The 17,312-nt window shown below is 44.0% G+C and overlaps 1 protein-coding gene across 3 annotated transcripts in view; it reads right to left on the bottom strand.

Moving 5' to 3' along the window:
- The window catches only part of POPDC1 (popeye domain cAMP effector 1), a 62,364-nt gene that overhangs the window by 28,961 nt on the left and 16,091 nt on the right, over positions 1 to 17,312 (bottom strand). Inside the window, exons 1-2 of one of the 3 annotated variants that reach the window (XM_074581032.1) lie at positions 4,883 to 5,025; positions 751 to 982 (exon numbers count right to left, since the gene is read on the bottom strand). The exons of 1 other annotated variant lie outside the window; for it this stretch is intronic. The gene's annotated coding sequence lies outside the window, so the exon portion shown is untranslated. Of the gene's footprint in view, positions 1 to 750; positions 983 to 4,882; positions 5,114 to 17,312 lie in introns of those variants that run through there. One more of the 3 variants, XM_074581031.1, reaches the window with a different exon arrangement.

Genomic DNA, 17,312 nt, shown 5'->3' with positions numbered 1-17,312 from the left:
AAACCCCAAACCACTTTTGAGACCAGTAAATAAAAACTACTGTTTCTCCTAGTTGATCAGATGCTACCAAAGCAGAAAGGGAGATGCCCAAGCTGCTGAGTTATGACAAGGCTGCCAGTCTTTCAGCGAAATCACTTGGTCTACCTAGTGATGAGCAAGCTTGCAAGACCTTTGGTTGTCTCTGGAACTCATGGAGAAAACAGGACAGTGAAGAAAGCTGATTTCTAATCTAAATATACATAGGGGTGTTTTGTTGTCATAATAATAAGTCCAGCATATTTTCCTTTCACATCAATTAAAAGAAAAAAAAAAAAGAAAATGTCCATGGGCGAATATCTTCCCAATGCAAAGTAAAAAATTCCTGTGAAAAACAAACTACAGAGAGAAACTAGATTTCAAGACACTACCTTTAAAATCTTAAGGGCTGGTCTCTCTAGGGAGCTGCAGTCAGCATTACAAGCACTCCAGAAGGTCTCCTCAGCCCAGAGCAGTTCCCATCTGGAGGCACACGACTGTTCCTAGATGGGCTGTCAGAAACACGGGAGAACTCTGCTTCCAGCGAGGCACGTATGGTCCCCCACTGCCGCAGCAGTAGGGATCCTATGGAGCTCTGCCGGAGTCGCGTTAACGAAATGCACACCCCTATCCCTGAGCAAACAGCCTCCATAACACGCAACGCGGTGGGATTTGCATTCAAGTAAATTCTGTGGAGACACTGCATGTCCCTGCCGTGCGTGTGTGCTTACTAACCGTCATGTAATTCATCTGCTCGGCAGATTTTTCTAGTCACAGTTAAGACACTCAATATTTCCTGCAGACTGGAACACGCTCAGCGTTTCTCTGTTACTTGAAAGCGCCGCGAAGTAATTTTGAGTTGCTTCATTTTCACGCATTCTTTTTTTCATTTCCCCTCCCCAATCGACTCGTGCACAAGGCATAAGCAAGCTGGACGACTTCTGAAATTAATCAGTCTTTTCAAGCCCTATTTAAAGCAGTGGGAAGAAAGAAATCAGAAAGAAAACCTCAACCTTCTGATAGTTGCTCTCTGATGCTTAGAGCCTGTCACAGCCAAGGCACGCTACAGAACACACAGAGGTGTCTTGCAGGATCGAACACCAGCACGAATACTGTGTACACAATCTCTGGATAGAAATGATTTTCAATAAAAATTTTTTTTTTTTTAAAAATCTAATTCTTACCAAAATACATAATTCATTTATTTCATAAAAGCTCACTTTCCTCTTTTCATTCCTGTGTTGGTTATTCGCAAAGATTAACTAAAATGTGTAGAATCTGTTTATGCCAAAGAAACACTAAATTTTTACCAATAATCACGGTGTCCAAACAAATTCACGGTCCAGGTATCATACAGGCACCATCGAAACACCCTCCTATTTTCCTTCAGCTCTTCCGCATGGATTTAGGGACAAGAGCCTCGTGAGCAGTTTCACTGTCCTGACAAAGCCGCTCGCACGCAGAGCCAAAGCACGAGCCCATACATGGCTGCAGGACTGGCATTTTAATGCGCTCATAAACAGCGGATAATTGCTAACTCTGCGTAACTGCGTTTGTGCTCATCTTGCACACGTCTCACGATCGTGCTCCTCTTGTTTTCAAACAATACAAACTCCTTACGCTGGAGGAGCAGGGTCTCCAGATCCCTTGCAAGAAGTCATCAGTTGAGTTTCCACGTACATTCAGTCTTTCCCTGCCTGGCCATCTGCCAGTAAAAGCACCGCTTAACGCCATCCTGTGGTAACGGAACAAGACAACCAAACTCACATACCTATGCAGAACAAGCCGTTAAGTCCATCAACTCATCTCCAGACCAAAATAGGTTGCAAGAAGTAGCTTCAGCTGCATCTGATTACAAATCCACCAAGCTTTCCAGGTGCTTTATTTTTTTTTTTTTTTTTGAATAGCAAAATTCTGTACTATATCATTGGGAGAATAGAGGCTACTTCACTTTAAGACTTGGCTGCAAAGCATCACGCATTTGAAGACTGGAAACCCAACGAGCCCGGTCAACTACACAGCACATGACTATCTCATTATCCTCGCAACCCAGCCAAAACAGTGGCAGGTTAATGGTTGGACTCAACGATCTTAAAGGTCCCTTCCAACCTAGACGATTCTATTCTAAAACACAGCTCCCCTCGTCAGCTGCAGATACTGATGCCACAACCCACCAGCCATAAACTGTCATAACAGGAAGATGTTTCTCCAACAAGTGTTGACCAAGTCCTTTAAAGCCTTTGACAATAAAGTGTCCACAGCTGAAAAAACAGGATGTTTAATGCTTTTGAAAGTCTGGACCACCTACTTAGTTGCCTAAATTAGAAGCTAGGAACCTAAATCTAGCCATGTCCATTTTTTATAAGCTTTTTCTTTAATACCTTGAAGTCTTTGTATGAATACATTTGAGCTTAACTTACTACTCACAAAAAAACATTGCAGCACAGTTAACGTACTGGAAAACAGCAGAAAGCTGCAGAACTTCTCTGTCAAGATGGTATTTTAAAGCTGGCAGAAATAGATTGATGCTATCTGCAAAGTGACACAAGGACAGACTACGACACCAGCTCTGAAGGAGAGCTGCCCATGAATTGCAACTAGGGAGCCCGTTTGAGAACCAACAAAAAAAGGCAGGCGGGCAGAGTTACAAACTCCCACCTAAAATGCTTGTCCATAGGTAATACCAGAAAGACAAATATTCAGAGTAGTAACTCCATAACTTTTAGATCCAGTTCTTCACTCCTAACGTCCACTGTTGTCAAATAACATTGAAGAATTAGCAAAAAATCTCCTGTTCAACAGATGAACGACCAATTGTCATTTCCGACCCTCTGCTACCTCAAAGAGCCAAAAATTAATTTTGGAAATACAGAATCAAGCCTTTAAGACTTCAATTTAGGGTTACGTGTGCTAAGGATTAATACAGCATAATTTCAAAGTCTTATGCTTAAGTCTTCAATACATGAAAACATGAATTAATATCAGAAGCTAAAAATGCAACCAATATGGTCAAATAATTTTGGAAAAAAAATGGAGAAACAGTGTCAACTGAAATGTACGCCTTATGGAGCATAAGACAAATAATTAAAAGAATATTTTTAATATCCAGTAGAGTAATTTTTCCTTCATATGGTTTTAGATTTACCAAACTAAGAGTTTGAAAATGTAGCTGATTGAATACTCAAGCCAATCTGTTGTCCAAACCACAAAAAAACACCCAACGCTCCACTCAGTGATACTTTAACATTAAATCTAATAGAAATTAGTATAGTTAACAATAAAGCCTATTAATTTTTTTTGTGTGTGTGCATGAATTTGATATAGAGTTAAGGTAACAGATTATGGTTTTAGGTCTGAAAATACAAATTCTCAGAATGCAAATGAGTTGAGCTTATTCTGTTTTTCTATGCTCAGGACATCCTTATACAAGAGGCCAAACTTCTGACAGCCATTCCGACAAGTATTTAGTCCCTAAATCTTCAGGCACAGAGATGCCTTTAAAAAAACCAGGGGTTTTATGGATACCTACACAACATTCACAGAAGAGAGATGTAGCAGAAAAGTTTATAACAGTTGGTTCTAGCAGGAGAACGGGTCAGCCAAGCTGACAGGGGACAGTGCACAGTGTCCCACTCACGCTGTCATCCACTTTGAGATTATTCATATCCCACAGCTTTACCGTTCAACATTATTCAAGTGAGTTTCTTAAAGCTTTGCTTGAATACGTTTGTATAAATTTACAGTGATTGCAACCTTACAGTCCATCATTTATGTAGATGGATTTGGTGAGTCTAAAGAAAAAAATAATGAGAAGAACCAAACAAGCTTTTTTTTAAAAAAAAAATAAATAATCACATCTGCAGAACTTTAACTACTTTTCTATGGCCTCATAGCACAAAAGCTGCACAGAGAATTTAGACAATCAATTCCTTTGCCTTTGTGAGCTGAAGACAAACTATTAGTGCTGGCATAATTAAGTTAATTACAGTTTAAGTTACCAATTTCCTTTTCATAATGAAGTAGGAGCGAATGGGAAAGTGGTATAACAAAAGATGTATTTCAATATGCTCCTTGGGGCAAGTCCGTTTCCACTAAACGCGTCATTAGCTATAGAAATTTGCTGCTCTCCCTCTACGCTTTTATTCCTAGAGAAAAATTTAACAACATTTTCGTTCTGCGCGGCGAAGAAAAACACCCGTACGGTGAGGAACGCTCGTAGGTGCGCTCAATGCGCAGCTGTAGGACGGCCGTGGAAGTTGGCTAACTGCGCTCGGGCTCGCTCTCCGCCGTGACCGCCCTGCGCGGGGATGCGCGGAAAGCCCGCGCCGAGGGACGCGGCCACAGCGCTTCACTCGCCCCCCAGCCCCGCGTTCCGCCCGCGCCCCCGCGGCGCGCCAGTACCAAAACCATCCTTTATTCAAAAAAATTGTAAATGAAAAAAAAAAAAAAATAAAGATCAAGCAACCCGTCCCTTTCCCCCCGCTCCCCGAGAAGCCCTTCCCAAGGCGGTGCCGCCCGCAGGAAGGGCACCGGCGGAGCCCCCCGTTCCCGGGGCGCCCGTCGGGGCGGTGACCGGAGCGGGCAGCACCGCGCCCGGGCACCGGGACCTGGAGAGCCCCGGCGTGCCCGAACGGGCAACGCGGACACCGGGGCAGGGGGTTCGTGTCCGTCCCCCGCCTCCACCCGGGTCGCCGGCGGCACGGCAGGTCCCGCACGGAGCCCGGCGCCCACCCCCGGGGGCAGAGGGACCAGAGGAGGCTGCCGCCCGCAGCCAGCCCCCCTGCTGCCACCGCGGTACAAAGCCCCTCCGGCGGCTTACGCTCCCCAGCCTCCCCGCCGCAGGGCCGGTGCCAGGAGCGCCCCTTACCTGCCCCGCGACCCCGGAAAAGTTTCCCGGCCGCTCGGGGGACGCCGCCGCGCCCGGACGGGACGGGGACGGGGACGGGCTCAGGCTGCCGCACCTCGCCTCCGGCCGGCACCGCGTCCCCCCCCTCCGCCGCCGCCGTGACTAAAATAGGCAGAAGCCGGCGGGAGGCTGCGGGCGGCGCCAGCTGCGGGGCCGGCACCGAGCGGCCGCAGCGCGCAGGCGCCTCCCGCCCGCCCCGGGGGGCTGCGGGCGGTGCGGGGCCAGGCGCGGCCGCCAGGGGGCGCTGCGGGGCGGGGGGAGCGTCCCGCGGTTCGGCGGCCGGCCCGGTTCTCCCGGTTCGACTGCGGGCGTCACCTCCCGGTTTGGAGCCTGCGAGCACGGAGCAGTGCCCAGCTCAGGCACCTGAGAACAAGTCTTATGGGGGAGCGGCTGAGGGAGCTGGGGTGGTTCAGCCTGGAGAAGAGGAGGCTGAGGGGAGACCTTACCACTCTCTACGGCTACCTGAAAGGAGGGTGTAGAGGGGTGGGGGTCAGCCTCTTCTCCCAAGTAACAGGCGATAGGAACCAGATCAGGCAAGCTAAAGGTCAGATAGAATTAAATCTGTCTAGGGACATCAAGGATAACAAGAAAAACTTCTATAAGTACATCAGGGATAAAGGCAAGACTAAGGAAGATGTGGGCCCTCTCCAGAAGGAGACAGGAGACCTGGTCACCAAGGATATGGGGAAGGCTGAGGCACTGAATGACTTTTTCACCTCGGTCTTCACCGGTAAGGGCTCCAACCTCACCACCCAAGCTGCAGGATGCAAAGGCAGGAGCTATGAGAATGAAGAACCACCCACTGCAGGAGAAGATCAGGTCCAGGACTATCTGAGGAACCTGAAGGTACATAAGTCCATGGGACCTGATAAAATCCATCCACGAGTCCTGAGGGAACTGGCAGATGAAGTTGCCAAGCCGCTTTCCATTATATTTGAAAAGTCGTGGCAGTCTGGTGAGGTTCCCACTGATTGCAAAAAGGGAAATAAAACCCCCATTTTCAAAAAGGGGAAAAAGGAAGACCAAGGGAACTACAGGCCAGTCAGTCTCACCTCTGTGCCTGGCAAGATCATGGAGCAGGGAGCAGATCATCCTGGAATCTCTGCTAAAGCACATGGAAAATAAGGAGGTTATGGGTGACAGCCAACATGGCTTCACTAAAGCCAAGTCATGCCTGACAAATTTGGTGGCCTTCTACAATGTTGCCACAGCATTGGTAGATAAGGGGAGAACTAGATGATCTTTCAGGTCCCTTCTAACCTGAACCATCCTGTGCTTCTATGACAAGAGGAAATGGCCTTAAGTTGCGCCAGGGGAGGTTTAGACTAGATATTAGGAAAAACTTCACTGAAAGTGGTGTCAAACATTGGAACAGGCTGCCCAGGGAAGTGGTTGAGTCGCCATCCCTGGAGGTATTTCAAAGGTGTGTAGATGTGGTGCTGAGGGACATGGTTCAATGGTACCTTGGCAGTGCTAGGCTAATGGTTGGACTTGATGATCTTAAAGGCTTCTTCCAACTGTAACAATTCTATGATTCTGTGATTTAAAACATGGGGTGAATCACCCCACGGAGATGCCTCCATTCACTGCAGAGTGAACCCCGAGCTCAGGCAATGCGCCTCGCTTTTGGGTGGTTAAAATTAGAAGAGCTGCATTCTCCCCTAAACGAGCGGCAAGCAGTATTTCCCCTATATGGTGAGTCAAGGAGCCGCAACAGCCTTCATAAAACTGCTCTTCTTGGCACCTGCTGCAGTTGCTTTGTCACGAGCGTAACGCTTAAGAAATGTCACTGAGTTTGCTCAGTGTGGCAGCTTGACAGCTCCCAGAAATGATGTGCTTCCAAAGCTGGCCGCTTGTGTCCCTGCGTGTCGGCAGACTGCTCTGCAGCCCTCTCCTGCACCGCCAGTCTTGCAGGACGGGCAAAGTAGCCACCGAGCCTGCCTTCATCTCCAGGATGTTGACGTGGAGCATCCAGCAATTAAAGGCATTGCACATACAGCCTATGGGCATCCCAGCCCATCCCAGAACCTGACTGTCAGTGATAAATGAGGACTGCAAAGGCAGAAAATCTCTTGCAATACATTCTGATGAGCCAGCTACAAAGTGAGGGTCTTTTTTTTCAGCAGCTGAGAGCATATGGTCAGCATTATACTTAAATATTTTTGGAAAGAAGAAGACAAAATCCTGAATAATTTTCGCAGTAACTGTTTATACACATACATATCAACATGTGTCCCGGGAGGCTCCAGCTCTGTTATGGTTGTTCTTGGCTTTACATCTTGGACAAGAGATCTGGATCTTTCCAGTGATGTGTGCCATGTGAATAGGGTTTTTATGAATCCCGCTGCCTGACATAAGACCTGGTTTTCCAAAATGTATTATGAATTTATTATGGAGGACTTGATTTGGGACTGCGTGTCCTCTGACTGGCCAGTCACTCCTGTGGGTGTATTCGCTCTTTCCTGAGGTATGCAGAGTAAGTGAGCTGGAAAAAGGGTAGGAAGAGCGAGTCAGGATAACATGGCCACAGGAACGGTCATGAGAGATAGCATCTAGCGTGTGATTGAGAAGATTGATAATATTTAGCTATGCTTGCTGGAGCAAAGCCAAGTAGCTTCCAAAAGCAGCACAAAGCAGCCTGTCAGAGGGATCCTATACAAATCTAGACTGACGTGTAAGCATATTCTAGCTCGTTACAGAATGTTATGCATTGGAGAAGCACAGTTTGCTGTACTAGTTGTGTCTTTTATAGCGTTTTTGTACTTCTCTCATTACCCTCCAGGTCTTCTCTGGTTTTGTGGGGAGCCTTGGGGATAAACGGTATCTGCTTAACCCAATGCAGAAAATCCTAGCTAGGAAAGCCTGGCAATTAACTAATATTTGCAGCCGTGTGAAGGTGTAGAACTTTTTCCTGATTGCAGCTAGTCTCTTGGGGTCTTTTTATTTCCGTATATTCGTGACTAAATGTCATTTTCCCTGTGCAGTGGAGCAGTAAGAACCAGGGTTGTGTGGGTAATGTAGATGGGGGTATCTCATACGGCTGCCAGCAGAAAGAGAGAAATGAGGGAGGATCTGAGAGCTGCCCCTATCTCCTGGCCCTCCAGGAGGACCATAAGCAGATGAAGAGCATAGACATGGCTCTGAAGGGCTCTAGTCTGGTGCTTCTTCTCTCTAATAGAATCACTAGCATAAATTTTATATAGAGAATAGCATATAGTCTTATGCAGGTATTAATGGCCATAATTTTACTTAACCTTTAGTTGTATAGATAATATTGGATAACATAGATAACATTGTCTATAGTTATATAGATAACGTAAACATTCTCTAAGTAGTATGTATTAAGTACAGTTTATTCTCTTAAACCAAGTTGTCATGTACTGTAGGAGGATGGGCTGGTTTAATTAAATCAGTTTTATGTCCTACCATTAAACCACTGTAAAGAATTAAAGAGTTGGTTTAACCTTCTATCTAGGTCAATAAAGTACAAGTTCATTGAAGTGTGCTAATATAAATTAATCTGACAGGGGCAAGAAATAAAAACTGTTTGCGTCTACATTGATGAGGAGTTGCCTTCAAATAGCCAGATCAATTTTTAGAGATTTGTGTTGAATTGATGCATTTCGTTAGCAGAGACAGGTCTAATGGTATTACAGCCGCTCATTGATGCAGGCTTTCTCTCTGTCGTGTTTCTCTCTCTTGCTATTAAAGTCTTGACAGCTTAAGTACTTTCCCCAATTATTTAGTTATTCTCCACAGTAATGGTCTGCCGTAGAAAATCTCACGTGGATGTTGCAAATTGCTCAGGCTCGGTCCTTATCTCCATCGACCTGCCCTGTGGTCTTCGACAGTATACCCCAACCTCTTGCTGCCTGGCTGTTCTTCTGTATTACCAGGGAAATACGGCACGCTGCGGGCGCGGGGAGATGTGGCTCAGGGGAGGTGAGGCGGGAGTTCAGAAGCACAGCTGAGACCGGAGCTTCCCTCTCCCGCTTCTCAGTTCAGCCCAGCCGGGCAGCGAAAGACTTTATTAAGCAGTCTATAAAGTAACTTTTTTGGAAAATTGCAATCGCTCTGCCTCTTCCGCATGAGAGCCCGATTCCGCAGCCTTTTTTAGGCAAAGTTTTCACTGAAGAAAACAAATGCTTTGCATTCGGGATCACAGATGTGCCAGGCTGACAAGGCTATTTTCAGACAATGGCAAGATCTATGAAATGTTTCCATTTATAGGTTCAGGAAGCGTTCTCAGCATCTACAGGCTAAAAGATGCCTACTCAAAATTAATCTTTTAAAGTCCCTCTATAGACAATGCAAAGGGGCTCTTTCAGAAAGCAGTTAATCCCATGTGTGTTTGACAACTGTCTGGAGTGGGATGAAATATGCTGGCATAGTTCAGAAGTGCTGCGTTTCAGTGAGACAAATCCCATCCCGGCTGCTGAAATTATGGGCTGTATAACTGAAAAATTACACATATTTTCCACAGGGGAAAAAAAAAAAAAGTTTGGGTTTTGCCTGAAAGCGTCCTCAAGAATTATGTTTCATGAGAGGGAAGTTTGTGTAGAAGAGATTGTGAGTGATAAATACCCTCTCAGCCCTTCAATATCCTGGAGGTTTATTTAAGAGGAGTGTGTATATTCTGGTGCATTTTTACCTCAGACCCTCGACAGCCGCTTTCTGATGTATCGCAATCTAGTCTGGCAAGTTTTCCCGTGCTGCTTCTGCGGGGAGGGTATCTCCTGTTTATACAGGAAGGGTTATCTATCTGTGAACCTCTTTTGAATCAGAGATACAAAACGTGCTATCCCGGGGCTTCCAAGTGTCTGACTGATACTGTTGGAATTGGTTGTTGCAAACTTAGAGCCAGGAGCCAACTTTCTTCTAAAATGATCTGTCGAAGTACCCAAGTTTTAACAGATGCGCTGATTGTCGTAGATGTTTATGCAAAGGGTACGCATTCCTGAGGTGTAAGGGCAGAGAAAAATTGTTTGCTGTTAAAGTTATCTAAACTGTGCACAGAGAACAATTTATTCAATCACGTTTCGCAATTATCCCTGTTCCCGAATTATGCGTGAGCACTCTCCTGCTGACAATGTAATTTGTATGTTCATTATTTGAAATCACTCAGTGAATGATTTCTATGAATATATGCAAGCCTACGCGCCGCTCGCAAGCGGGACCGTTGCTGGAAGGTCCTGCTCCGCTTGCTCTAGTTCTCCCTAAATCACATGGTTTCCAAAAAAAAAAAAAAACCAAACCCAACAGGAGAGCTGCTATAAAACCGATTGGATTTCCTAAGGCTGGGGTCATGGTGCGACTGTCAGTGCCCTACCGGGGCAGCTTGGCAACGGGGAATCACGGGGAGCCTGTCCCCAGTGGCTCTGCTTGTTTCTGGAAAGAGAGGAGTACCGGGGAGGGGGGTTGAGCACATCGCTTGTCCGGGACTCAAATTGCTATCAACATGTTGCTCTTGTTTAATTTGAAGCAGCTGTAATAATTTGTAAAATAATTTGTAACTAATTGGAAGATAAGTAATAAAGCAGTGCTTTTACATCGCATCCATCCCCTCGCTGGGGGACAGCCCGTTTCTCAGGGGTCCCCGCTACAGCGGATTTGGCAGCGCTGGTTGAACCGCCTGCGATTTCTCTGTTCCCTTTTTGGCCAACCTCCACGCACAAAGAACCTTCGGAACGATCACGCCTAAAGATTTCTGTGCTAATCCTGAAGTAAATCCATCTCAACCCCAGCTCTCTGCGGAGATCTTTGTGGATTTATGTGAGCCTCTGAGCCCGTCTATATAAACCAAAGGAATTGCAAATACTGTCAGAGTATAAATGTACGCGTGCTTTTGGTTGTCGGTACAATGGGAATTAATGTTTTGTTGCAATATTAGTCCTTTTTAGGTGTGCATTTCAATATTCACCAGTGGCTGTTTGTGAGAAGTGAAGGCTAGGCTTCGATCCCCAGGACGTTGTATATTAGCCTCACTAAAAACTACCATTTTCTAAGAATTTTTTTTTTAGTTAGTGATGAGGATTTAGAATTTCATTTCAAGACAAAAAAGGAACCAAATAACAAGTGTTTAACATATCCAGAAGGACAGAAAGAACTCAAAAAAAAAATCAAAAAAATCTAACTTAAAAACTGAGGAAGGAGGACGAAGAGGAAGTGGGGGAGGCAGAAGATGAGTCTATGGGATTATTTAAACAAGCGTCAGAGAAAGCATGTAGGATTTGAGAGTGAAAATACTCCACGCTGTGAGGGGGAAGAAAAGGTAAATAGATTAGCTCAGAAGAACTGTGAATGGCTATAAGGTAGCTCATTTGAAGTTAAGTTTTTCTTTGCAAAAAGACACAGAGAGAAGAGAGGGAGAGCGGGGACAAAACAAGTTCAGTCCAAATGCACGGGAACAGGTTGATGTAGCCCAAGTATCAAGCAGGAGCATTTTATGCACTTGATCGGATTAGCAGTCCTAAAGAAGAGTCTTTGAAATACTTCTCGTCTTGAGCATAACTCTCAAGGAGATAATAAGAACCCAATTTCTGGATCAGCTGCCTCCTCTAGCATGTCAGAAGAGTCGGCATCAACCACTAATGAGCGTCTGGTCTGCATTTACCGTCCAGCCCAACTATGCTGCTTTGTACACCCAGGGGCTGGACTTCAGCTGTGCGTATTGTAAACGACTATTAAAATGTGTGCAGAGTTATATTATACCTCCACTGCGTCTTGCTACTGTTTGAGTGATCAGTGATAGTAAACACAAACACAGATTTAAGAAAAAAAAAATTCCTCTAATTTCAGTAAGACCAGTCTTCTGAGGAATGTTTATTATACTTCTTTGTTCAGTGAAGAGAAAAGCAACACACACACCCACACCCCATACAGATATTCTATATATACGATTATTGCTTTTGCATGTAGTACGTATACCACTGTACAAAGCAGTTTCAGAACTCAAATGGCAATGACTATGGTAAAGAGAAAAGTACTACTAATTTGTAAAACCAAAACCAGTATAAAAATATTTGATGTTCCATATCTGATTTCAGAATATCAGTATTTATTGTATTTTTCCTACCAATCATTACTCCATAGTTCTTTAAAATATGAACATATATATATATATATATGTATATAAAGGACACTATGTTTTTGAAAAGCCATAACTGAACAAGAAGATGGAGACGCAGTGAAAACCAGAGCGCGGTGCTGTATGACCGGTGTTTAAGAACTACTCCCATTCACCTCACTAGGGAGATCTGCTTAAAAAGGTCATCTGACAGGATCCGACCTTTCTGTAAATGAAAAACGTGACAGTTTTCCTTCATATGCAAAATAAGTATTCAAAATATTTTATCTAAGCTAAATCTTTTTGGAAAATAGAATACCTGCTACAACTGGATTCAGTAAAAAATTTAAGGATTTTAAGATGAATGACTTACTTGAACAAAGCACATGAAACAAAGTGAGTGCTCCCAGCTATTTTTTGGTAACTGCTGATACTCATCCTTGTGTATCGTAGCAGATGTGAACTGGCTTGCTTCCCTTTTGTTACGGGATAAGTTATTTTGTGTTTACCCCAGCGTAAGAGAATGCATATGGGAAGATGCGGGATCATACCTAATGTGTTTTAAACCCCTCCCAAAGCTCACCTGCTGGTATCCCACCCTTGTAGCCATGTCCTAAAGTTGTCCCCTGGAAGTCCAAACCCAGCGCTGGGTATCCCGATTGTCCTGTACGCTTCTAAGGAGTCACTAAAACCTACACATGGGAAATGCTAAAGAGAGATGTGTGCCTCACCTCCACCGAGCCCCGGCTCCGAGAGGCCACCAGCTACTCAGGGTCATCCAGCCAGAATCCCTGCGTGGGGACAGGGACCCACTCACCTCCTTTCACAGGTCTGAGATGCTTTAATGCTCGCCTAGGACATGTGGTTGCTACAGAAGGTGATGGTGCTGCCCACTTCTGTACAATGACATAGTTAGAGCATTTATCCATGAAATGGGATTTTTGGTTTCAGTGTCTTTCTCAGCCTAGCGTACCTTACTCCCAGAAAATTATTATATTCCCCCAGGCTTTACACAAGTTTGGATGGAAGGTTACTAGTGAATACAGTGAAAACTATGAGATTCACTGCTAAAATAGTTATTTGCCACTATTTTATTACAGTTGTTTATTTATATGACTTTAGTGTCTGAATTATTAATCATCTATCTTTTGTCATCATTTATCTTCCAAACCCCAGTGAAGTAGGGAAATAGTCCTGTCCTCACAATGCACCACAGATCCCTTAAATTAGGAGCTGTGGTAGAACTGACAATTGAATAAAATTGCCTGGGAATCCACAGCAGCAGAATAACGGCTGTGAAACCCTACTGCTCCCACAAGCTTTTGGGAGCATCCCGTCTTTTTCCCGGTCAATGACAACGCTTAATAACATTTGTGGCTTGCAGAATGATGATTCGGGTCCAAACCCTCTGCTGGCAGAACCACCTGCCAAGCTACCCTCTAGAAGGGCTTGGCCAGCCATGGTTTGGGACGCGACCCTGAATCCCAGGGCTCTCAGAGAATGTGCTTCTGCTGCCTTTCTCCTACAAACTCCTACTGATGGAGCTCCACCTACATGGTTTGATTCATCAGGATGAGGTGGCGTGATCTACATGCTAAGTTCAATTAGCTCTTTTGATCCACACAGAGTAGAATTAGAGTAAGCAGAAACTGCAGACACACAAAAATCTACAAGAAAGGAAAGTTAACATGAATTAGACAAAAGCAGGCTCCCTTGGGAGCCCTGAACCTATTATATTTTTATGCATATTAATGTAATCAAAGAATTTTCAAGAGGGATTAACAAATCAGCTAAATAAGGTATTTATTTCGTTGTATCGTAAAAAATATCTGTTATACAGTAACACTTTGGGGCAGGAGAATATGCATTCAATTATTACAGGAATAGAAAGAAAAATATTTAATCTGTTATAGTCTGAATTCAGCAAATAGATACTCATTTTTTCCTCTTCTATTTAAATAGTTTTCTTCTATCTAAATAGCTATGTATTTCTTTCATTTTTAACACATGGTTTGCAAGACCTGTTTATATGAGCAGTACAACATTGTATTTCAATTTTTCATGTATATTGAGCCCAAATACAACTTATATTTATCATTTACAATAATCAAAACCCATAGAGCACTTTTTTTTGCTGGAAATGTAGCATCAACGTATTATTTAATTACTGCAAGCATGTGCCTTTTTCATGGGGTGGCAAAACTATACAATTTCATCCAAGCATGTACTCAGCTTTCCCAGCTTATATCCTAGCAGAGGCTATATGTCTATATGTCTATCTTGCCATTGTTCTTTCCATTATTGAGTTTACTTTGATCACTATCACATTTGCTGGTTTGTTGCAGAGCGATTAATTCTTGAAAATTTAGGACTGGGACGGTCCTTCTCAGTCACCAAGTCCCACCTCTATAATCGTAGACAACTACATAAAATAATTTGTCTCATTAAGCACTTACAATTTGCCTTGCACGGCGCTATTAGTTAAAATAGTACATTGGGATACATTCTCTCTAATTATTCTGTAGTTTTGACTAGAGTTGCATGATGGAGTTAAAACATCACTTAGAATCTGTTACCTGCACTTATACTACTAGCAGTTAATCAAGCACAACCTAATGAAAGAATTGCAGGGTCAGTCCCGTGCTTATTTAAGGCATTTATCGGAGAGGCGTTGCTCTGCCGCAGGACTGCAGTCAGCCCGCCACTGGGGCCCCTAGATAAGCAAGACTCACTTTGAAGCACTAACAATACATTGCTGCATCCAATAAATTAACTTGACACAAGCCCAATTTAAAATAAACCTCTCCTGGATAAAGCCTGTAAGAGGTTGAGTGGTGCTCTCTTTTTTTATTTATTTTTGAATTTTTTTTCTCTTTGGCATGTCCTAGGCCATGGTTTTTGTTTTTGGGTTTTTTTTTAGCTCGTGCAAGAAATCTGAGCCCTTCTGCAGGCTGTTGGGGCAATTCCAGCGTGATCCCAGAATCCCAGAATCACAGAATCTTCATGGTTGGAAAGGACCCTTAAGATCATCGAGTCCAACCAAACAACCTACAATCTCTGCCCCTAGAGCATGCCCTGAAGTGCCACATCTAGATGTTTCTTAAACACCTCTAGGGATGGTGACTCAACCACCTCCCTGGGCAGGCTGTTCCAGTGCCTGACCACTCTTTCAGTAAAGTAATTCTTCCTAATATCTAATCTAAACATCCCCTGCTGCAGCTTCAGACCATTTCCTCTGGTCCTGTCATTATTCACCTGGGAGAAGAGGCCAACACCCACCTCTCTCCAACCTCCTTTCAGGCAGTTGTAGAGGGCAATGAGGTCTCCCCTCAGCCTCCTCTTCTCCAAGCTAAACACGCCCAGCTCCCTCAGCCTCTCCTCATATGACTTGGTCTCCAGACCCCTCACCAGCCTGGTAGCTCTCCTCTGGACACGCTCCAGCGCTTCAGTGTCCCTCTTGTACAGAGGGGCCCAGAACTGAACGCAGGACTCGAGGTGAGGCCTCACCAGTGCCGAGTCCAGAGGCACGATCACTTCCCTGCTCCTGCTGGCCACGCTATTCCTGATATTGTGATGCTCACAATTATAAAAATTCCGGAAGAGCAACTGATGCTGGTGAGTGAGCAAAATCATCGCATGCAACAGTTTCTGCCACTCTTACCTATAACAGTATACCAATGTAGACATAACCCCATAGAAGATTACGGAACTGTTAAAAATGTAAAATGTGAGTAAAGGGACATCACTGCAGATCAAGAAAAGGATTCACTGATAGTGTCCTCAGTTCACAAAGCAGCACGCTCTCAGGTATCCACTCACTTCAACTGATTATTAAGGAGCCTGACCAGTGATAGTTATTCCCAAGTAATAACATAGCCATAAATTGGATGATGCTCAAATCGGAGCTTCATCAAGCTCAAAAAGTTTAGTAACCTATAAAGAATCATAGAATGGTTTGGGTTGGAAGGGACCTTTAAAGGTCATCTAGTCCAAGCCCCCTGCAATAAGCAGGGACATCACCTAGATCAGGTTGCTCAGAGCCCCGTTCAACCTGACCTTGAATGTTTCCAGGGATGGGGGGGCCATCTACCACCTCTCTGGGCAACCTCTTCCAGTGTTTCACCACCCTCCTCAGCGTAAAAAACGTGTTCTTTATATCTAGTCTAAATCTCCCCTGTTTTAGTTTAAAACCATTACCCCTTGTCCTGTCACTACACTCCCTGGTAGAGAGTCCCTCCCCATCTTTCCTGTAGGCTCCCTTTAAGCACTGGAAGGCTGCAATAAAGTCTCCCTGGAGCCTTCTCTTCTCCAGGCTGAACAACCCAACTCTCTAAATGACTGGGTATATATGATATCGTAAGAGATAAGTATTATTTCACTGACATCAGTCCAAGTACGTCTTTACTTAGGTAGATCATACAGCTCTCCCAAAACATTGGTTTATGAGTCACATACCAGAGCGTATTTTACAGTACATTTTAGAAGTGCTGTCAAGATTTAAAAAAAAAAAAATAGAGGTGGAGAAGGCTCACTGTCTCGCTTCCAGTCCTTTTGTGTGTACTTACAAATTTGTAGATATATATGCCCTGAATTCTGTCGCTGAAATGTTCAGCTAGTCATGACTCAAACAGATGCTGGAAAACTGGAAACAATTTTTAAAAAGTGACTCAAAGCCCACAAAGCAGAGTAGCAAAAGCTAAACAAGATTAGCTAAGAGTATGTTCAGATACTGACTCAGACGTGTCCTAGTAGAGATTTCTGATAGTAACCAATTCTAGCGGAGAAAAGCATCACAGAGGATTGTGGTTGGAAACCAGGCTGAAACTGAAGCACACACCAGTCACAAAGAAGAAAGAATTACCTAGGTATGTAATGAAGCACCCACCACCCCAGAAAAGTATCGCTCAAAGCAGTCTGCTATAGTTTAAATTGAATATATAGGCTTAATACAGAAATTGAGTGGGCAAAACCACCTTGATCGTATTTAGAAGGTGAAGAGGATCATACTAGTTTATTTAATGCTGACCCTGAGGCAAGTTTTCTTACAGACATATATGGGACAAGCCCATATATTCAAGAAAACTGAGGAGAGCATTAATTGATACCTTATATTATGCCTAGAATATATATATTATATTAGTCTAGAATACTATCTTTTTTATGTTTCTAGGCTATAAGCTTTTTATGTTTGTAGACTGTTAATGCATACGATGTTAAGTGTAAACTTGATATTGGTCCAATACCAATACGTTATACCAATACATTTTATACCATAAGAAATTTTATCAGGTTGAGAGACCGGGGGCTATTTTTGATTCACCTGTT

This window comes from Larus michahellis, chromosome 3, assembly GCF_964199755.1.
Source record: "Larus michahellis chromosome 3, bLarMic1.1, whole genome shotgun sequence".
In the NCBI taxonomy this organism is placed as follows: Eukaryota; Metazoa; Chordata; class Aves; order Charadriiformes; family Laridae; genus Larus; species Larus michahellis.
This window is presented reverse-complemented; position numbering and strand designations above follow the sequence as displayed.